The 24694-nt window shown below is 42.1% G+C and overlaps 1 pseudogene; it reads right to left on the bottom strand.

The window, feature by feature from the left end:
* LOC135511235 (equistatin-like) overlaps positions 1 to 24694 on the bottom strand; it is a 114502-nt pseudogene that overhangs the window by 864 nt on the left and 88944 nt on the right.

Raw genomic sequence — 24694 nt, 5'->3', positions numbered from 1 at the left:
GTCAGGACACTGCATCCTACATGGGACCCTGTTCCCCGTTGGGTCCTGGTCAGAAGACTGCATCCTACATGGGACCCTGTTCCTCTATTGGCCCTGGTCAGGAGAAGTGCCCTATACAGAACAGGAAGCCATTTCAGATGTACATTTTCTGAAATATTCAGTTGTTGCTTCACTCCTTCAGAGGTCTTCACTGGGTCTCTCCCTCTGTCCTGCCTGTGAGTTAAATTCTCCCTCTCCTTTTTAAGGACCCGTCCAGTCAGAACCCTCCCTCTGGAACCCCGCACGGAGAGTTGGAGGTCCGAAATGGAGGCGAGTAGTGCAGAAAAAATGCAGGAAATTCAGAAATAATTGGTGAAGCAGCAGCTGTGCTGGAATGAGAACAATATGGCTGTCAGTTCTGATGGTATGTAGTGGGAGGATGAGGGTTAATGACCTGAATGGTCGGAAGTGGAAAGACACAGGAAGCAGAGAGATCATGATTCTGAAATCAGTGGAGCATCTTGTAAAGAAAGCATAAAGAGATCCAAGGTAGGAAGCAAGTGTAGTGATGTGTTGGAGTTTAAAGTGGTGATGGTGTTGGATGAGATCATAGGGCCTCACTTACTCTGGGTGGAACATATGATTGGAGCATTGCCTGGTGGAGTCTCAGTACCCGGGATCTTCTGTCCAGTACTGGTCACACACCAACAGTAGCCTACCAGAAATAGACATGTTTCATATACAATATATACACATTGAATTGTCACATTCAACTGAATTGAATGTCACATGGTGGCTCCGAGAGAGATTCTCACGTACAATACAGAGGTAGCCATTACTCCAATCGGTCCTCCTGAAAAATTAATTGTCCCGACGGATATATTATCGAATAGATATTAGAGAAACACCTTGAGGATTGATTATAAACAACGTTTGCCATGTTTGTCGATATTATGGAGCTAATTTGGAATATTTATCAGTGTTGTGGTGACCACAATTTCTGGGCGATTTCTCAGCCAAACGTGAAGAACAAACAGAGCTATTTCGCCTACAAAATTTATATTTTGGGAGAAAATGAACTTTGGCTGTCGACCTGGGAGTCTCGTGAGTGAAAACATCTGAAGTTCAAAGTAAAACAATTTAATTTGATTGCTTTTCTGATTTCCGTGACAAGGTTGTGTTTAGTGAGTGTGTTATTTGTGTGTGTTATTTCAGAAAATCACAGAAAATCACAGAAATCTCGCAGAGCTCCGAAGCACACTTTGAAAAGATTCGTATGAACACGCTTCCACTGGATCTGTAACTGTTTAAAAAAACTATTTTTGAACATCACCAATTTGACATTGTACAATTTCTCTTAAATGACGACAGATAAATGGATGGTTCTTTTTTTATTGACACTGGAGGCTCCTTGACTTTGACGTGAAGCGGAAAAATTATTGCTCTATTTTCATTTTGGACCTTTAAATTGCAGAAAAATGGCCATAACTCAAAAAACGTTAAGGCCTAGACGTCATCTTGTTCGGGGCCAACTGCCCATTATGCCAAACCTATGCTCACCAAGTCTTTTACGTTTTGGAGATAAAGCCACGTGATTCGTGATGTTTTGTACATTTGCAATATGATTCCATTCGCCCTCTTGTTGGATTTATCGGGACAGCGGAAAAATGACCAAAATTTGATTATTTTATGAAACGGAAACCGAATGTCCGAGAGAGTTCGGTTTTACAAATGTTTTCGGACGTCTAGTAAGGGACCGTATATTTGCAATATGGACTTTCTCACTAACCATATGGCGAATGTCAAAATGTTCCCTTAAGGTATGAAATGCCTATTTGTTGTAAATGTGAACATGAATTAACGCTGCCACTTTAGACTCCTCTTGTTTTATTCTTGTACGGAAACCAATGATTTATGAGAACTTACTTGATAGGTTGATGTCCTCTGTGTGATTTGTGTCTTGTTTGACACATCACCTACACACTTTATTAGAATACTTATGAAATGCACAGTTATTTTTGGCAACATTTTTTTCTCTCATACTCCAACCCCATTGGATGCATTGAACGGATGTGGGTGGAGCAATGTCTACATAGAGGTGCAGGTTGTGAACACTGAAAGCTCTGACGAAGGCTTTGAGGCTGACACGTACAGCTTTAGAATAGTGAGACTAGCAAGAACAGTGTTCTTCATCTTACTCAACTGTAAGCACCATGCACCTGCAACAAAGATAGCTCAGAAGTGAGAGTGCCTCTTGAATCCTAGTCCAAGTACGCTCTAAAAATGTTGGGTTCAACTGGAGTTCTAAAGTTCTGTTCTTTATAACCATGCAGTTCTTGGAACTGAAAATGGCCCTCAAAAGGTTCTTCTAAGAACCCCGTAGAAGGTGGGGGTCATCAAGGAACCTCCTTAGCTGGTGGGGGTTCTTGCAGGAACTTTCCTGCCCAACAAACATCTAGATTTGAAAGGACAGTAGCAGCTGCTTAACTTCTTAAGGGGCAGTGAGTTGCTTGGATGAAAGGTGCACAGAGGTGTCCATATTAAACTGCCTGCTTCTCAGTCCCAGTTGCGAATATATCCATATGATTATTCACATTGTATAGAAAACACTTTGAAGTTTCTAAAACCGTTTGAATGATGTCTGTGAGTATAACATAACTCAAATGGCAGGCAAAAACCTGAGAAGATTTTCAACCAAGATCCTATTGAAATCATAGCGAGATATGGATGAGTTTGCACTTCCTACGGCTTCCACTGGATACCAACAGTCTGTAGAACTCTGATGTCTCTACTGTAAAGGGGGGCCAAATGAAAGGAGAATCAGTCAGGTCTGCCATGACCTGACAATGCGCGTTCACATGAGAGGGAGCTCTGTTCCATCGCTCATCTGAAGTCCATGTAATTCTCCGATTGGAACTTTATGTGAGATTTATGTTAAAAACATTCTAAAGATTGTTTCAATACATCGTTTGACATGTTTCTACTGACTGTTACGGAACTTTTGGACATTTCGTCAGCCTTTAGTGAACGCGCTTCGTGCTGACGCGCTAACAAAAGTAGCTACTTGGACATAAATGATGGACATTACCGAACAAAACAAACATTTCTTGTGGGAGTCCTGGGAGTGCATTCTGACGAAGATCAGCAAAGGTAAGTGAAGATTTATAATGCTTTTTATGAGTTTTGTTGACTGCACAATTTGGAAGTGAACTGTATGACTACCTTTTGTGGCTGAACCCTGTTTTCAGATGATTGAATATTGTGTTTTGCTGTAAAGCTTTTTGAAATCGGACAAAGCGGTTGCATTAAGAACAAGTGTATCTTTAGTTCTATGTAAAACATGTATCTATCTTTCATCAAAGTTGATGTCTATTTATGTTATTTGACTTGGTTCTCTGCAATTTCTATGGATATTTTGGAGGCATTTCTGAACATGGTGCCAATGTAAACTGAGGTTTTTGTATATAAATATTAACTTTATCGAACAAAACATTCATGTATTGTTTAACATGAAGTCCTATGAGTGCCATCTGATGAAGATCAAAGGTTAGTGATTAATTTTATCCCTTTCTGCTTTTTGTGACTGATTTTGCGATGACCTAACAATCGTTTGTGGTGATTTAGCTGAAAAGCCTATTTGAAATTGCACACTTTAGTGGGATTAACAAGATTACCTTTAAAATGGTATGAGACACATGTTTGAGGAATTTTAATTGTGAGATGTTTGAATTTGGCGCCCTGCACTTTCACTGGCTGTTGTCATATCGATCCCGTTACCGGGATTTCAGCCATAAGACATTTTAACTGAAAAATGGAAAGATCAAGGTGAGGTTTGTCCTTTGGATGATCTAAATATTGTTTGATATCATCTTTCACAATCTTAACAGAAAATATTCACAATTCAATGAATAATCATGAGGTAGGATAAGGTTAGCTGTACTGCGTGCAGAAGACTGAACTGCTCTCTTGTATGCAGGTACACAGACGAGGCATGTCAATTGGTATGTTATGCAGATCACATTTACCATCCACCTCCATTACTACCACCTGGGCCTCTACGTTATGGAAAAAGTATTAAAACTATTAGCAAAAGTTGTCACCACAAAAACCAAGGAATGAAATCTGAGCTTGTTTAGTAAATCTGTATAATTAAAATGTTCAAGGACCAGATTTCATTTCTCCCTACACCGCTGATGACTAACTGGAAACCTGTTCGATGTTGCAGTGCATGGTGAGTATTCTGGCTGTGGGTAGAGATCAATACCCCAGATATAAAACATTGGGCTTGAAGCTCTGCTGGCATTTCACCTCATGATTTTTTATCTTCAAGGATCACTTACATTGGTACATTACGGTCAGTAGATCCAAAACAGCCCGTGATTTTGCAGAGCCACAATTTAAATACAAAGCTAAAAGAGTGTCATGCATGGAACTTTAGATCCACTTCCTTAATGCAACCGCTGTCAGATAAAAGCTTCACCGAAAAAGCACTCCATGCAATAATCTCAGTACAGCGCTCAAAGCAACCCATACAGATATCGCCATGTGGAGTCAGTCAGAAATACATTAGTCACTTACCTTTGATGATCGTCATCAGAATGCACTCCCAGGAATCAGTTCCACAAAGGTTTTTTTTGTTGATACGTCCAGATACCTCCTTTGTTTGCGCATTTAGTACACAAGCCAAACTCACGGGCAAGTCCAGGCCAAAGTTCAGATGAAATCATTCCAGTTTGTAGAAACATGTCAAACGAAGTAAAGAACTCTTCCATGTTTCAACCGGAGAATTCCTTGGTCTGTAGAAATGCGAACGCAGCTACCTGTAGAACGCAGCTACCTCACGTGATCAGCTCATGCCACTCATTCCCCCCTCCACAGTAGAAGCATCAAACAAGGTTCTAAAGACAGTGGAAGCTTTAGGAATTGCAATATGGCCCAATTTCCACTTTATCCTGGCTAGGCAAAAAATTTAAAACTACAAACCTCAATTCCCACTTCCTGGTTGGATTGACTCGTTGCTGCCTGCCATATGAGTTCGATTATACTCAAACAGTTCTAGAATGAGGTTTTCCTATGCATATTCTTGCTTTAAAGACGGAGTAGCAGGTAGTTCACTCTTGACACATTTTTATCCAAGCTATTCAATACTGCCCCCCTGTCCTGACAAAGTTAAACATACTGCATCATGTCACAGGTGTGCATCTACCAAAAGTTAAGCACGATGACAGTCCTGGTGGCACATATAACATTAGGGTTGTGGGTTTGAGACCCAGAGGACCAGTAAGAAAAAGTACAAACTACAACTTATCATTCATGTTCAATAACTCATGAGACAAAGTAGTGTCCACATTTTAATGGCCGCAAACAATTCCTCAACATTTGTGTAGTAACTGAGACTTCATTTAACAGCAACAAAGCTTCCCATGAAGTATTAAGGACAAAGACACTACGGAATAGCATTGCTGCTTTTAATGGATACTCTGGCGAAGCGGCATGAGCGTCAGGGAGCACACAGAGGGCAAGCTCGTTTCACATAATGCATTGTTCCAGCACTGTTGACCTGAAGACAAAACCAGAATATTCAGCTGTACACACAGTAGGAAAGTTAAATTAACTAGGAATAAGTTTAATTTGATGACTGATACTGAGTTTACTGTACCTCCAAAGTTGATATGAACACAAGACTCTCTGGAACCAACACCAGGCCTTCCTTTAGCCCAGTTCTGGTGATCAAAGTCGGAGCAATCACTCCAGAACCACCGCCTGTCCTGAGGGGGGGAAAGTGGGGTTTGAGAATAAAGACTAAACGTAGTCCTTCCTCTACCACCTGAAACCAAACAGTTTAAGCTACCTCTACTTCAAAACCCACCGACTGGGACTGTTGCTTGTTTAAAGAACCTACAGTCTACTCACATTTGCAATCATCCCGATGCCTTTCAAAGACTATAACAAGTCTACAACTTTTAAAGATAGAAACCCCATACACATGGTTACAAGAATGAATGGAAGAGATTACTTCGATGAAATTTATACTTACCTAGAAACATTTTACATGAGTATAAAGGCCTCCTGAAGTTGACAGTAAAATAATTTAGCAGACTCATCTAGAATGACCTACAGGGTCAATTAGGATTAAGGGCGTTGCTCAAGGGCACATCAGATTTCACGGAGTGAGCTCTGGGATTCAAACAAGCCTTTATTGGCCAATGGCGAGGCTTCCTGTCGCATGGCAACGCTTGATATTTTATATGGAAACCATTACAATAGCTGTTAAAAATCAGCAGCTCCTCTTCCTGGGGTCCACACAAAATGACATTAGAACAACTCAGACAGAACTACATAATCAAATTACAGGTAGCCTACATGCCACATCTCCCCTTATAGCAATACGAGATGGAACGGCGTTCCTTGCAATAATGGCTCTAATATATATATATATATATATATTATATATATATATATCACTGTAGGATTAATGGTCCCACCTTAACAGAATAAAATCCGCCAATCCAAGTAGGAGGGAAACCAACAGTCTTGACCAAGACCAACGCCTGTAGAAACTGGTCCTCCTCGGCGCTGTGCACAGATGCCAGGTTTGCGCCAAGGTACTTCACAACGTTGGGTACAGACACCAGTTGATCACCAAGGGACACACAGTACCGCTAGAGAAGAAAGTATTTATTTAACAAGGCAAGTCAGTTAAGAAAATTGTTATCTACAGTAACAGCCAAGCAGTAGATGGGAACAAAGACATTTCATGTAATAGTCAGTCAGCCTTGCTGAGAATTTGTCTTCTAGACTCCCAACCAAATATTGACCATCGCAGCTAATTCCTTTTTAAACTCTTAAAGATACTAGTTCATCTCAGTCTTAAGCCATGTCCGGTGGGTTCCAGTATACAGGAGGCAAGACTCCACATTAAATATTCAAAATGTATAGAAAATTCCCATCTTAAAGGGAAGCTCAGTATTTCACATCAGTCATGTGTTGCAGTTTAAGAAAGTATCATCTTTAAGGTAATGTCAAAGAGCTAATTTGAACTACACTTCCCCTTCAAATTCACAGTAGATGGTAAGGGTGATACCTCTGCTTCAGGCCAGCTCCTTGTAGTCTTTACAAACATTAAACAGCGTGATCCATATTTGGTCCAACCGGAAGGACACAAGTCTTCATCTACAAGTGAATCTGTAAGGAGAATTTCCATGTGGCTTTAAAGGCTAGTGGATGGAGATCTACAAATCACAGCTACAATATTATTTGTTGATCAGTCAGTCACCTCTGCTACAATAAATATACAGAAAGAGTCAAGAAAAGTAGACTCTTACTTGCATCTCCCAGAGCAAAGGCAGCACTGAGAAGCAGAAGACTGGTCAACATGGTCATGGAGTCTCCTGAGGGAAACAGTGTGAAGCCATCAAAACCACAGATTCAACTTCACATACAGTAGATTAGAACAGGAATGTGTCTGCTTTCCTAAATGCCAACCTATTCCCTAAACAGGGCTGAGGAGAATTTCTGGGCAGGTATTTCTCTCCACTCAGACAGAAGTAAATAAAGTTATAATTCCCAAATGTAGAAATGTCATTCAGGTTTGGTTATGGCCAAATCTGTCAGAAGACAAGCATTATGATTGAACACAAAGTTCATTCCTGCTTCTTTTACTTTCCAACAAAAATAGAAGTACAAAATGCTGGCATGTAAGTCATAGTGGCTTGTAACACCAGCAGGTAAGGCTTGTAACACCAGCAGGCAAGGCTTGTAACACCAGCAGGCAAGGCTTAGTGGCTTGTAACACCAGCGGGCAGGGCTTAGTGGCTTGTAACACCAGTAGGTAAGGCTTAGTGGCTTGTAACACCAGTAGGTAAGGCTTAGTGGCTTGTAACACCAGCAGGCAGGGCTTAGTGGCTTGTAACACCAGCAGGCAGGGCTTAGTGGCTTGTAACACCAGTAGGTAAGGCTTAGTGGCTTGTAACACCAGCAGGCAAGGCTTAGTGGCTTGTAACACCAGCAGGCAGGGCTTAGTGGCTTGTAACACCAGCAGGTAAGGTGAAATGGCCACCAGGAAAGGCTGTGATAAGATGTCGTGCTGGAGGGAAGACACCACAGCCCAATATTAGACCTATTAATTAATGAAGCAAGGTCTAAGGACATTCCACTGCAAAAGCTTGCTGGTAGATGACATGGTTCAATAAGGTACCTGCTAGCAGTATGGGGTCCCACCTCTGAAGATCCAGCCATAATACACTAGATGGTTCTGATAAAGCACCATTTACAGCACTGAGCAGTGATCAATAACTAAATCTAGAATAGACAAGGCCCATCCAAATATGGCGGCCAATATTTTGTTCTGGCTTTGCATGTTCATGTTTCCCCTACTTCCAGTCTGGCCCAGCATGGTGCCCATACTGTGAGGGGTGAATAGCTAAACAGCTGAGCACAATATAAAATCCATTTAAAGTTGATGGGAATAAAGTAAACATAGCATTTCATAGTTTCTTGTTCACTGAGACGCAACCAATCAGAACAGTCTACAGAATTATAGATGTAAGACACATTCTGCTAGCAGGAACCATCATTATACCATGTCTCATCTCACAAGCTGTAACACTTCCCTTACAGTTAAATTAAAGGTCTAATACTGGGCCAGCTACACCATAACAATACACATGATGAACAGGCTATTACACCCCAATGCAGGAAGTTAAAACCATAGAAAAGTTACAACAGCAGGCACTTACTTTAGCCAATTAACAACAGGAAAATAAAGGAACTTGGACACCACAAATGCTGAACAACCCTAAGTACAACAAGCTGCTTATATACCAGAAGAATGGAAGAGGAATTGGTGATTAGCAGAGTGAGTTCAGGTGTGGTGAGTTAGCAGGAAAGGGGCGTGTCCAGAACGTAATTGGGAGTTCAATTATGCCCACTGAATGCATTTTTTAAATGATCATATACAAAAAGTTGTTTTGCAGGACAAGGTTTATTGTGACTTTCAAGAATGCCGGAATTGCTTCACCTTGCTCTTCTGGTAGGCTCGATGCAAGTTTCACCATCCAATTATTTCAGACATACAATGCAGTTCCACCATGGCACGGACCATGATGATATCTTGGCGCAGACGATGATGATACCTTGGCGCAGACCATAATGATACCTTGGCGCAGACCATGATGATACCTTGGCGCAGACCATAATGATACCTTGGCGCAGACCATGATGATACCTTGGCGCAGACCATGATGATACCTTGGCGCAGACGATGATGATACCTTGGCGCAGACCATAATGATACCTTGGCGCAGACCATGATGATACCTTGGCGCAGACCATAATGATACCTTGGTGCAGACCATGATGATACCTTGGCGCAGACCATGATGATACCTTGGCGCAGACCATGGTGATACCTTGGCGCAGACCATGATGATACCTTGGCGCAGACCATGATGATACATTGGCGCAGACCATGATGATACCTTGGCGCAGACCATGATGATACCTTGGCGCAGACCATGATGATACATTGGCGCAGACCATGATGATACCTTGGCGCAGACCATGGTGATACCTTGGCGCAGACCATGGTGATACCTTGGCGCAGACCATGGTGATACCTTGGTGCAGACCATGATGATACCTTGGCGCAGACCATCATGATACCTTGGTGCAGACCATGGTGATACCTTGGCACGGACAATTTGTTTATTCTACACTCTAGGTACATGTTGTTTTTGTTGGGGGGGGTGAAGTTATTACATCCAGTTGTTTTTATGGACACAACAGTTCAAGGTAATCTCACTGTAGCAGGCAATTCTTACATCTATTTTCTATGCAAACTTTCTAAATGTCGACAAAAAAATGAAAGCTGAAGGTCTGGAGGAGAGAGAGTGAAAGTAGAAACAGGGTTCGTTGGTGGGAGAGAGGTATGGGAGAGGGGAAAGGTTTGGTGAGGAGATGAGGAAGGGAGAGAGGAGGAAGGGAGAGAGGAGAGGTTAGGGGAAGACAGGATGAGGGGAGAGAGGAATATGGGATAGGAGAGGTGAGGAGGGGATGAGGGGAGAGAGGTATATGGGAGAGGTGAGGAAAGGAGGAGGGGAGAGAGGTATATGGGAGAGGAGAGGTGAGGAGGGGATGAGGGGAGAGAGGAATATGGGAGAGGTGAGGAAAGGAGGAGGGGAGAGAGGTATATGAGAGAGGAGAGGTTAGGTGAGGATGAGGGGAGAGAGGAATATGAGAGAGGAGAGGATGAGGGGAGAGAGGTATATGGGAGAGGAGAGGTGAGGAGAGGATGAGGGGAGAGAGGAATATGGAATATGGAATATGGGAGAGGTGAGGAAAGGAGGAGGGGAGAGAGGTATATGAGAGAGGAGAGGTTTGGTGAGAGGTGGAAAGATGATGGATCAAGGTGTTAAAGGGATGTTGTGCGATTTTGGCAATTTAGCCCTCTTTCATTACTTTTGAAGGAAGTTTTGCAATTAACTACTATAGCTTCAGCACAATTGCTAACTATGAGAGCAGATGCCAAAGTCTTCCAGTCATTGCGCTGACGCTAGTTAGAGATCGCTGGAAAAACTACCATCAAAGTCCTTCAAATGGCATGCAGAGACAAAATCTGACTCCGTGTAAGAAGAAAAGGGTTTTAATTTGCCAAAATATTGCAATATCCCTTTAAGGAGGAAATAGCACGGGTTCCAATCCAAGTGCCATTTATCAAACTCCAGGCGGTGCAATGTTCAGATGACATGAAAATAGAGCTCCCTAGTCATGATCTTCAGTGGTGGTTTTGGTGTGGAAAAACAGAAGCATTTGCAGAGAAGTACCTCATAGCTACAGTAAAATATGGTTCTGCATCTTTAACGTTATGAAGGTGTTTTGGTTCTGTGGTCCTTTTTCAGTTCAACGGCATCATAAACTTTACCAAGTACCAGGTCATTATAGTTCCAAAAAAACTCTCTGCTGACATTGCAAGACAAAAATCCCAGAGCACACATCAAAATCCACAATGAAATGGTTAAATGACCACCAAAACAATATGTTGCAATGTCCATCTCAGTCTCCGGACAGAAAGAACGCCTGTATCTGTGTAGTGACTGGGTGTATATCCAACATATAATTAATACCATTCCCAAAGGGATATTCAATGTCAGCTTTGGTAAATATTTACCCATCTATCAATAGGTGCCCTTCGTTGCAAGGCATTGGAAAGCTCCCCGGTCTTTGTGGTTGAATCTGTGTTTGAAATGCATTGCTTGATTGAGGGACCTTACAGATAATTATATGTGTGGGGTACAGAGATGAGGTCATTCAAAAATCATGTCAAACATTATTATTGAACACAGAGTGAGTCCATGCAACTTATAATGTGACTTGATTAGAAAATCTTTACTCCTCATCTTGTTTAGGTTTGCCTTAACATAGAGGTTGAATACTTATTGACTGAAGACTTTTCAGCTTTTCATTTTCTTTTATTATCAAGCTGCATTTTTAGATTGAAAATTATTTTCCCCAAATGAGAAACCAAAATGTTGAAAGATCGAATTCCCCGAGCCGACGAGGTACAAATCTGTCATTCTTACCCAGAACAAGGCAGTTAACCCACTGTTCCTAGGCCGTCATTGAAAATAAGAATTTGTTCTTAACTGACTTGCCTCGTTAAATTAAGGTAAAATAAACTAAATTAAAATGCAGGCCTATAGGCTCAGCTACATGAGGCGTGACACTATGATTTGAAAAAGTAGACAAAAAAAGTATGTGCAGTTTCTCGAATTACACTGGGCATCATGCAGAAGTGATAATATATAATTCACAAGTTATAGAGGAATATTGTCACCCATCAGACTATTCTTGATTTAATCTTATCTTTACATGTACTAAATGTGTGAAAATTGTTTTGATTTAGAATTGTCAATTATCATACATCTGACTCGAAATAGGGGCCATAATGTATTATTCCAGCTCAGGTGAATTTAGATTTTGGCTCAATGGGAGCAGTGTATGTGCAAAGTTTTACGCTGATCCAATGAACCATTTAATTTCTGTTCAAAATGTTGTATCAACAGTGCCCAAATGTGCCTAACTGGTCAGTATATACATTTTCAAGTAAATGACTGTAAACTCTCCTCAAACAATCAATGGCATTTATCACTGTAACAGCTACTGTAAATTGGACAGTGCAGTTTGAGTAACAAGAAGTTAAGCTTTCTGCCCGAATAAGACATGTCTATGTCCTGGGAAATGTTCTTGTTACTTACAACCTCATGCTAATCACATGCTAATCACATTAGCGCACATTAGCTCAACCATCCCGCAGGGGATACACTGATCCCGAGGTTAACTACCCCGAACCTCTCCTCTCTCCTATACCTCCACTAATTGGCCCAATCTGATCCTACAGCAGGCCGGCAGCCTGGGAGAACGGGACACTATCGTTCATCACACCTTGTAACACTTTTACAGTACTCATTTCAAATTCCTAACATTAAGCAAACCAGACGGCACCGTTCTATTTTTAAAATATAATTACGGATAGCCAAGGGCATACTCCAACACGGAAAATGTATGGAGTAAAAGGTACATTATTTTCTTTAGGAATGTAGTGAGTGAAAGTTGTCAAACATATTAATAGTAAAGTAAAGATACCCCCCAAAACGACATGAGTAGTACTTTCAAATATTTTCACTTTAGTACTTTACATCACTAACCAATGTCCGACATCGGGATCTCTCGTTGGATTAATGAGGAAACTAGTCACACCTGTGACAGGTCCTTTAAAAGGAGAGGTGGAAGAGGTAGACCATAACTTACAGACAACAGAGAGGGAGACACCAAGTGAATCCCTTGGAAGAGTGCAGAAGGTGAGAGTGAATCATTATTTAATAGACTATCTGCATCACAAATGTTACCTAAATGTTATGTGCCCTTGTCAAACGTAGTGCACTATGTAGTTGTGCCATTTTTGTGGAGTGACCCCCTGAATTGGAGTGTAGACTACTAGTTACCTTTGCAGTAAATGGGTAGTCTCTGACTATCTATAATGCTTCCCATTTCCTATGTAGTGCATTGTAGGCCCTTGTCAAAGGTAGTTCACTACACAAGGAGTGAGGAGCCATTTGGTAAGGATACATATTCCTCTGTGCCAGGCTAATCTATTGTATGTGGTTGAAGAAGTGATACCTGAGTTCCATCAGAAGACGAGTAGCACCGTGTTGCCCATACTTCTTCTTGGGGTCCTCAGGACTGGGTTTAGAAAATGCTGCTTTGGCTGCTATTTCAGTTCTGTATCTAATAGTGGGTTTCCTTAACCTCTCCTCTAGTACCCACAGCCATTCCAGACCCTTTAAAATGCTCAACTAATCTCTCTCTCTCTCAGGAGACTATCACCATGGCGATATTGACCATCATTCTGCTTGTCAGCACTGCTTTTGCTCTAGGAGGTAAGCGTGACATACCTCACAACTACTCAACAACATCTTAAATCAACATAAAACACACATAGATATTGATATGCAGGTGTGAATTGGAAATGCGTTTCTGTTCATAACTGTTTCTCCATGGGACACTCTTTGAGAGTTCAGCCATTATCAACATTGACACTGGAGAAATGAAGGTTTGGCCTTGCTTAATTAACTTGTAGTGACTCTAAACCCGGATCTGGGAGCGTAATCATCGCCTGACACGAATTAGCATAACGCAACAGACATAAATATTCACAAATCAAATCACAAGTGAAATATATTGGAACACAGCTTAGCCTTGTGTTAATCACCCTGTCATCTCAGATTTTCAAAATATGCTTTACAGCCAACGTTACCAAGCATTTGTAAGATTATCATAGCCTAGCATAGCATTATGCCTTGCTAGCAGCAGGCAACCTTGTCACGGAAATCAGAAAAGCAATCAAATTAAATCGTTTACCTTTGAACTTCGGATGTTTTCACTCACGAGACTCCCAGGTAGACAGCCAAAGTTCATTTTCTCCCAAGATATTAATTTTGTATGCGAAATAGCTCTGTTCACGTTTGGCTGAGAAATCGCCCGGAAATTGCGGTCACCACAACACTGAAAAATATTTCAAATTAGCTCCATAATATCAACAAACATGGCAAATGTTGTTTAAATTCAATCCTCAAGGTGTTTCTCTAATATCGATTCGATAATATAGCCGTCGGGACAATTAATTTCAGGAGGACCGACTGGAGTAATGGCTACCTCTGTATTTTACGCGAGAGTCTCTCTCGGAGACACCATGTGGCCGCCTATGGCTATTCTTCAACAGAAATGCGTAAAACTACGTCACAGTGCTGTAGACATCTTGGGAAATACGTAGAAAGCGTTAGCTTGTTGATGTTACATTCACAGCTGAATAGGGAGTCATTGGAACGCAGCGCTTTCAAAACCTGGGGCACTTCCGGATTGGATTTCTCAGGCTTTCGCCGGCAACATCAGTTCTGTTATACTCAGACAATATCTTTACAGTTTTGTAAACGTTGGTGTTTAATATCCAAAGCTTTCAATTATATGCATATTCTAGCATCTTCTCCTGACAAAATATCCCGTTTAAAATGGGAATGTTTTTTTTTCCAAAACTGAAAATACTGCCCCCTAGCACCAAGAGGATTTATTAAAGGCACATAGACGGATATATCAACTTGTCAGCTCACTGATTTGAACTACTGGCCCAACTCTCTAACCGCAGGCTACCTGCCACTCCTCTAGTTCCAGAGATGAATTTCTAGATGCTGGACTGAGGTATTCTGATATGAATGGTTTGATCATTCAACTGGATGTTTGATTGGATTGTCTAGCAATAACACTGATACAATTTCCAGTCTTAGTTTCATCAGCTCTTCTACGAATCTGGAATTTGACTCCACAGGAACCCTATTCCGTAAAGGGCACTACTACAGACCAGGGTCCTTCGGGGAACAGGGGCCCATGTAGGATGCAGTGTCCTGACCAGGGTCCTTCGGGGAACAGGGGCCCATGTAGGATGCAGTGTCCTGACCAGGGTCCTTCGGGGAACAGGGGCCCATGTAGGATGCAGTGTCCTGACCAGGGCCCTTCGGGGAACAGGGGCCCATGTAGGATGCAGTGTCCTGACCAGGGCCCTTCGGGGAACAGGGGCCCATGTAGGATGCAGTGTCCTGACCAGGGTCCTTCGGGGAACAGGGGCCCATGTAGGATGCAGTCTCCTGACCAGGGTCCAATAGGGGACGCAACCCAAGATTCCAGATGCAGCCAGAGCTTCCAGGATGTTTGTCCAGCAATGTATGTTCTACTATGTAATGTCATCGTTATAAAGAATGTTATCTGTGTTTAGATGGTATGATACGACCCAAGACCCCTGTGAGATTGCTAGAGATACTGCGATGAAAAAGTCCAGCCTGGAGTCTACGTCCCCACGTGTGACAACGATGGACAATACAAACCTGCGCAATGTTCAGGCTCTACAGGTTACCGCACACACCATAAATGCTCCAATTGAGTTGAACGTGACAATTCAATATGTTACAGTAAAATGTGTAAATGTTATTAACATGTCTTTCTGGTAGGTTACTGTTGGTGTGTGACCAGTTCTGGACAGAAGATCCCGGGTACTGAGACTCCACCAGGCATTGCTCCAATCATATGTTCCACCCAAAGTAAGTGAGGCCCTGTGGTCTCATTCAACACATCACTACTCTTGCTTCCTACCTTGGACCTCTTTATGCTTTCTTGACAAGATGCTAAACTGATTTCTGTATCATGATCTCTCTTCTTCCTGTGTCATTATCTCTTTTATCATTATCATACACACCATCAGATCTGACAGCTTTTTGTTCTCATTCCAGCACATCTTTTTCTTCACCGAGTCTTCATTTCCTGCATGTCGTCCTACTTCTGAACAGGGTCCCATATGGAACACAGTCCATGATTCCAGAATGTATATCCATCATTGTTATGTCCACATTACAATGTATGTTGCCTGTGTGTCTAGATGGTACGATACGACCCAAGACCCCATGTGAGGATGCTAGAGATGCCAGGCCACATGGCCAAGTTGGAGCCTACATCCCCACGTGTGACGCCGCTGGACGATACACCCCTGAGCAATGTTGGGGCTCTACAGGTTAAAACGCACACTATAAATGCTCCAATTCAGTTGAACGTGACAATTCAATGTGTTCCAGTAAAATGTATATTTGAGTAAATATTGTATTATGTGACAGGTTATTAACATGTCTTTCTGGTAGGTTACTGTTGGTGTGTGAACAGTTCTGGACAGAAGATCCAGGGTACTGAGACTCCAACAGGCACTGCTATCAACTGTTCCACCAAGGTGTGTGTATATACATATTCATTCACTAAATGTTACTACTTTGCAGCTAGTTATTGATGTGTATTTCTTTCTAATTGTAGATGAAAGGCGTTGGAAGTAAGATGTAGAAGACGGCCAGGTGTCTTTACTGTACTACAAGAACGGATTCACATCCCATACAAAATAAATACATGAAGGAATCCAGAGATTAGTGTTGCTTTACTTACGTTATTGTTGGTGTGATATGTTGAACAACGTATCTGAACCGGTTCATTTCTGGGAAATGGAGGAAGGAGTAGGACTGTTATGGTGACTGTTACAGGAAATGAAGACAGTCAAATGCCACTTGACCATGTAGTAGTTAGGCTTCACCAAGATCTAGTGATGGTCGTTATTTGTCTACCACACTTGGTAGACTGCCTGGTACTGAGCACTATTGTCCCTCTAATCACGCTGACATCAATTCCGATTGGTGGAAATCAGAAAGATGGACAGCTGAGAAGGGAGTTGCGAGGTTTAGTCACGTGCACAGGCAAGGCCTTAATGCCTATGGATTTGGGTCCACTTTATGTTCATACCAATATTTGGAGGCGGGGTGGGAACTTGCCAGAAAACAAACGTCGTCAGTACAGTATTAGCTAGCTAGAATGTGTGGGTGATGCACATCATTGCTCTGTGTGAACAGGACATCCACGAAGTTAAATTAATGACTTTAGTGGGGTAAGTAAATGTTCAGCCTGTAATTGTATAACTAAAACACACCATGACAAAGTATGTGGTCACCTGCTCATCAAAAATACCTTTCTTAAAACTGGTTTACCTTCAGATGAGTCTTGTGAGGCCTGTTGGTGTAGCAAAACAACCGCCATATTGTCTGGTGGGGTCATATCAGTGTGATTTGATGGTGGGGTCATATCAGTGTGTATTGAATGTTCTGGGATTTTCATCATTATTCCCAAAAGGTCTTAATGATGTGTAAGAACTCTGAGTGTACTTTTGTCCAATTTCATTATGTTTTTGAAATTTACTTGCGCATAAGGCATGTTTTGTCCATTTGCAATATGATTTCATAGGAAGTCAAGTCACTTTTTTTGGCCAAATGCAATATGAAAGATTTGAAAATGCCAAATCAGGATGTTATGTCCATTTACCATCACGAATTTGGCATGCTCAAATACTGCAGGAAAGCGAAATTGACTGGCCCAATGAAATCGGGATGGCTGGGGAGTGATAGTTGTTCCTTTCCATCGCTCGTTACGTTTGATTTCAGAATGTCACTTTGGTGATGGTACCTCTGTTTAAATATATTGTAAATGGACAATAGTCACCAAGTCAAGTCATCAGTCAATTAGATATCATTCTGACACCAATCCCACTTTTTCCAACTCGTTTAGTAGCCAACTATTACATACCTCAGAGCTGGGCCGAAATTCATGATGCCTTCTGTTCAAACCATAACAAAAACGTAAAACACGTAGTTAGTCTAGCTGCGGGTCCAGTTCTGATATGTGTAGGCCTAGCTGAGGCGAATTCCAAGTTTCGGCTCGATAGGTCATTTGGTGCCCGAGCAAGACCCTAATTGGTGCTGAAAATCCACTTTTTTCCATGACTTGCTACGGGGTCCTTGAATGAGCTATCGGACAAACGTTGGTCCGTCTATATGGGCCGATGCGGTCGCAATGCACCTAGTCTTGCGACTCTGGGACATTTCTAAATGTCGTCATTTTCGTGATGCAAAAATGAATTGAAGTTATTGCAAATGTGCGAGGCTGTTTCTCGGTCCGAGAACCTTCTAGTGCGTGGTGAGTTACGTGGCTCTATCGACCTGAGGTCTAGAACAGGTTTCAGAACTCTAGGTCTGACGATTCTTTTTTAGCTCTCACAAAGCTAACTATTGCAGGCACTGTCTGTCTCTACGCACCCCAATACGTCCCTCGTTCCAAGCTGTGTGTGATTTAGTTTTTCTTTGACATTTTATGGGAAACATGACTGATTTACAGTTCATGGGGGTTGCCTAATCACACAAATGAAGTTTTGGAAAGATCTGACTTTTTTTAACCCTTCGAAACAGCCCCTGTGACACCAATTATGGCACTTCCGGTTGGCACAGGAAGCTATAGGTAAACACATATCCTCATTGGGGTATGCATTTACAGAATCCTGAGTTAGGTCAGTTCTTAACATAAACACTTATTTACATAGGGTTGAATTCACAATATCACAAACTGCTGTTTGGGTATGGAAAAACATGTTTAGGGTGATTCTTTTTTAACCACTTCCGGTTGCTTCAGGAAGCTTAGAATCGACACAGGTAGACCTCTGTCCTGCTGGACTGTCATTGAAGACAGGTTCATAAGGCATTCATAACCCACATTGGCTTCAGGTTGACTTGAGAGGAGCAGGTAATGTATTCCTATGGGGAGAGATGTCATTGTAATCTGTGAGATCAAAAAACCCTGTTTTACTGTTAAAGGGTTAATGCCACACGGTCAAGGTTAGGCTTGCATAGATCGGGAGGACCTCAGGAACGTACCCGCGTTCGAATTGTGCTTCTCGCCCTAACGGTTCTCTTACTGTCACCCAAAAGTAAATGACATTTAGGGCCAGGCTCACGGTCGCTGCATTCAGAGCGAGCTACGGTCAACTGGATCTGTAACTGTTAAAAACAAACTATTTTTGAACATGACCAATTTGACATTGTACGATTTCTCTTAAATGGCTGGGTCTTTTTTAATTGACACCGGAGGCTCCTTGAAGCGGAAAAAGTATTGCTCTATTTTCATTTTGGACCTTTTAATCGCAGAAAAACTCAACCGTTAAGGCCTAGACGCCATCTTGTTCGGGGCCAACTGCCCATTATGCCAAACCTACGCTCACCAAGTTGTCTTCAAAGTCTTTTACGTTTTGGAGATAAAGCCACTTCATGATTCGTGATGTTTTGTACATTTGCAATATGATTCCATTCGCCGCCTTGTGGGATTTATCGGGACAGCGGAAAAAGACTTGATTTTATAAAACGGAAACCGAATGTCCGAGAGAGTTTGTTTGATGCCTTCCCGGTAGATACGGCCCGATGCCGTCCGAATTTTACAAATGTTTTCGGACGTCTAGTAAGGGACCGTACATTTCCAATATGGACTTTCTCACTAACCATATGGCGAATGTCAATGTTTCCTTAAGGTATGAAATGCCTATTTATGTTGTAAATGTGAACATGATTTAATGCTGCCACTTTAGACTCCTTGTTTTATTCTTGTACGGAAAATGATTTGAGAACTTACTTGATAGGTTGATGTCCTCTGATTTGTGTCTTGTTTGACACATCCCCAACACACTTTATTAGAATACTTATGAAATGCAGTTATTTTGGTAACACTCTCTCATACTCCAACCCCATTGGATGCATTGAACGGATGTGGGTGGAGCAATGTCTACATAGAGGTGCAGGTTGTGAACACTGAAAGCTCTGACGAAGGCTTTGAGGCTGACACGTACAGCTTTAGAATAGTGAGACTAGCAAGAACAGTGTTCTTCATCTTACTCAACTGTAACCACCATGCACCTGCAACAAAGATAGCTCAGAAGTGAGAGTGCCTCTTGAATCCTAGTCCAAGTACGCTCTAAAAATGTTGGGTTCAACTGGTTCTGTTCTTTATAACCATGCAGTTCTGTGAAAATGGCCCTCAAAAGGTTATTCTAAGAACCCCGTAGAAGGTGGGGGTCATCAAGGAACCTCCTTAGCTGGTGGGGGTTCTTGCAGGAACCTACCTGCCCAACAAACATTTAGATTTGAAAGGACAGTAGCAGGTGCTTAAAAACCACCTCTTTTAGAGGTGTGACAAGACCGACATAATGACCTCAGTTCTTTAAAACTGAACTTATAAAGAAACATTTGTAAACAAAAAAACTTCATGACAGGTTAAACATGTCTTTTGAGCCTTCAGTATCCTAAACATACTGCGTCGCGTCACAGGTCTACATTTACATAAAGTAAAGCACAATGACAGTTATGTCCTGGTGGCACTTGCAACTTTAGGGTTGTGGGTTTGAGTCCCACAGAGGACCAGTAAGAGTACTAACTACAAAGCATCATTCCTGTTCAATAACTCATGAGACAAAGTAGTGTCCACATTTTAATGGCTGCAAACAATTCCTCAACATTTGTGTAGTAACTGAGACTTCATTTAACAGCAAAGTATTTTGACGTTACCATGAAGTATTAAGGGCGCAGACACTACGGAATAGCATTGCTGCTTCTAATGTATAGTCTGGCGGAGAGGCAGGAGTCTCAAGGAGCACACCGAGGGCAAGCTCCTTCCACATAAAGCATTGTTCCAGCGCTTCTGACCTGAAGATGAAACACACAGATATACTCAGCTGTACAGACAGTAGGAAAGTCCACAGGAGACAATCATTAGTTACATTAACGAGGAGTAAGTTTAATTTCATGACTGGATCAGTGAATGATACTGGGTTTACTGTAACTCCAAAGTTGATGTGAATACAAGTCTCTCTGGCACCAGCACCAGGCCGTCCTTTAGCCCAGTTCTGGTGATCAAAGTCGGAGCCATCACTCCAGAACCACCGCCTGTCCGGGAGGGGGGGAGTGTCAGAATATACTCAATGTATAGTCTTTCCTCTAACACCTTAAACAGTTAAAGCTACTCCAAAACCCACCTACTGGGACTATTGCTTGTGTAAAGAACGTGAAGCCTACTCCTCATATTTGCAATCATCCAATACATGTCAAAGACCATAACTAGTCCACAACTTGAAGCTCGAAACCCATACACATGTTTACAAGCAGACTGTCTGGAATAGATTACATCAATACTTAACTAGAACCATTTTACATATGTATGAAAGCATCCTACGGAGGTTGACAATTAAATACATTGACGTTATTTAGTAGATTAATCTAGCAAGACCTACGGGATCAATTAGGTTAAGGGCGTTGCTCAAGGGCACATCAAATTTCTCTCAGTGAGCTCTGGGATTCAAACTAGCAGCCTTGACTTTATTGGGGTCCACACAAAATAGACAACTCAGACAGAACTACATTAATAACAGGTAGCCTAAATGCCACAACACACTATTTTTTTAATCAGGTTTGCTGTTCACTTGAGCAAGATGAGATGGAACGGAGTTCCTTGCAATAATGGCTCTGTATAACACTGTAGGGTTAATGGTCCCACCTTAACAGAATAAAATCCGCCAATCCAAGTAGGAGGGAAACCAACAGTCTTGACCAAGACCAACGCCTGTAGAAACTGGTCCTCCTCGGAGCTGTGCACAGATGCCAGGTTTGCGCCAAGGTACTTCACAACGTTGGGTACAGACACCAGTTGATCACCAAGGGACACACAGTACCGCTAGAGAAGAAAGTATTTATTTAACAAGGCAAGTCAGTTAAGAAAATTGTTATCTACAATGACAACCAAGCAGTAGATGGGAACAAAGACATTTCATGTATTAGTCAGTCGGCCTTGCTGAGAATTTGTCTTCTGGACTCTCACCCAAATTGACCGTCACAACTAATTCCTTTTTTAAAACATTATCTTAAAGATACTAGTTTCTCAGTCTTAAGCCATGTCCTGTGGGTTCCAGTATACAGGAGGCACAACACATTCAAAATGATTAGAAAATTCCCATCTTAAAGGGAAGATCAGTATTTCACATCAGTCATGTGTTGCAGTTTAAGAAAGTATCATCTTTAAGGTAATGTCAAAGAGCTAATTTCAACTACACTTCCCCTTCAAATTCACAGTAGATGGTAAGGGTGATACCTCTGCTTCAGGCCAGCTCCTTGTAGTCGTTACAAATATTAAACAGCTTGATCCATATTTGGTCCAACCGGAAGGACACAAGTCTTCTTCTACAAGTGAATCTGTAAGGAGAAGTTATATGTGGCTTTAAAGGCTAGTGGATGGAGATCTACAAATCACAGCTACAATATTATTTGTAGGTCAATCAGTCATGTCTGCAACGAGAAAAATACAGAACGAATCAAGAAAAGTGGACTCTTACGTGCATCTCCCAGAGCAAAGGCAGCACTGAGTTGCAGAAGACTGGTCAACATGGTCATGGAGTCTCCTGAGAGAAACAAAGAGTGAAGCCATCCAAACCAGATTCAGTGAGAACCTCAGTGTGTAGGGGAGTGCAAATACAATCGAGTTTAGACACTACCCAGCTAAATATGGCTGCCAATGTTTAGACACTACCCAGCTAAATATGGCTGCCAATGTTTAGACACTACGCAGCTGAATATGGCTGCCAATGTTTAAACACTACCCAGCTGGATATGGCTGCCAATGTTTAGACACTACCCAGCTAAATATGGCTGCCAATGTTTAGACACTACCCAGCTAAATATGGCTGCCAATGTTTAGACACTACGCAGCTGGATATGGCTGCCAATGTTTAGACACTACCCAGCTAAATATGGCTGCCAATGTTTAGACACTACCCAGCTGAATATGGCTGCCAATGTTTAGACACTACGCAGCTGGATATGGCTGCCAATGTTTAGACACTACCCAGCTAAATATGGCTGCCAATGTTTAGACACTACCCAGCTGGATATGGCTGCCAAAAATAAATATGGCTGCCAATGTTTAGACACTACCCAGCTAAATATGGCTGCCAATGTTTAGACACTACCCAGCTGGATATGGCTGCCAATGTCTAGACACTACCCAGCAGCTGAATATGGCTGCCAATGTTTAGACACTACCCAGCTGAATATGGCTGCCAATGTTTAGACACTACACAGCTGGATATGGCTGCCAATGTTTAGACACTACCCAGCTAAATATGGCTGCCAATGTTTAGACACTACGCAGCTAAATATGGCTGCCAATGTCTAGACACTACCCAGCTAAATATGGCTGCCAATGTTTAGACACTACCCAGCTAAATATGGCTGCCAATGTTTAGACACTACCCAGCTGAATATGGCTGCCAATGTTTAGACACTACACAGCTGGATATGGCTGCCAATGTTTAGACACTACCCAGCTGAATATGGCTGCCAATGTTTAGACACTACCCAGCTAAATATGGCTGCCAATGTTTAGACACTACCCAGCTAAATATGGCTGCCAATGTTTAGACACTACCCAGCTGGATATGGCTGCCAATGTCTAGACACTACCCAGCTAAATATGGCTGCCAATGTTTAGACACTACCCAGCTAAATATGGCTGCCAATGTTTAGACACTACTCAGCTGAATATGGCTGCCAATGTTTAGACACTACACAGCTGCATATGGCTGCCAATGTTTAGACACTACCCAGCTAAATATGGCTGCCAATGTTTAGACACTACGCAGCTGAATATGGCTGCCAATGTTTAAACACTACCCAGCTGGATATGGCTGCCAATGTTTAGACACTACCCAGCTAAATATGGCTGCCAATGTTTAGACACTACCCAGCTATATATGGCTGCCAATGTTTTGACACTACGCAGCTGGATATGGCTGCCAATGTTTAGACACTACCCAGCTAAATATGGCTGCCAATGTTTAGACACTACCCAGCTGAATATGGCTGCCAATGTTTAGACACTACCCAGCTAAATATGGCTGCCAATGTTTAGACACTACCCAGCTAAATATGGCTGCCAATGTTTAGACACTACGCAGCTAAATATGGCTGCCAATGTTTAGACACTACCCAGCTAAATATGCCAATGTTTAGACACTGCCAATGTTTAGACACTACCCAGCTGAATATGGCTGCCAATGTTTAGACACTACCCAGCTGGATATGGCTGCCAATGTTTAGACACTACCCTGAATAGCAATAAGCTAAATATGGCTGCCAATGTTTAGACACTACAGCTAAATACCCAGCTACCCAGCTGGATATGGCTGCCAATGTTTAGACACTACCCAGCTAAATATGGCTGCCAATGTTTAGACACTACCCAGCTAAATATGGCTGCCAATGTTTAGACACTACCCAGCTGAATATGGCTGCCAATGTTTAGACACTACCAGCTGCATATGGCTGCCAATGTTTAGACACTACCCAGCTAAATATGGCTGCCAATGTTTAGACACTACGCAGCTGAATATGGCTGCCAATGTTTAAACACTACCCAGCTGGATATGGCTGCCAATGTTTAGACACTACCCAGCTAAATATGGCTGCCAATGTTTAGACACTACCCAGCTATATATGGCTGCCAATGTTTTGACACTACGCAGCTGGATATGGCTGCCAATGTTTAGACACTACCCAGCTAAATATGGCTGCCAATGTTTAGACACTACCCAGCTGAATATGGCTGCCAATGTTTAGACACTACCCAGCTAAATATGGCTGCCAATGTTTAGACACTACCCAGCTAAATATGGCTGCCAATGTTTAGACACTACCCAGCTGGATATGGCTGCCAATGTCTAGAC

Source organism: Oncorhynchus masou, chromosome 23, assembly GCF_036934945.1.
Source record: "Oncorhynchus masou masou isolate Uvic2021 chromosome 23, UVic_Omas_1.1, whole genome shotgun sequence".
Classification (NCBI taxonomy): domain Eukaryota; kingdom Metazoa; phylum Chordata; class Actinopteri; order Salmoniformes; family Salmonidae; genus Oncorhynchus; species Oncorhynchus masou.
Note: the sequence above shows the minus strand (reverse complement) of the source record. Positions and strands in the feature narration are given on the sequence as shown.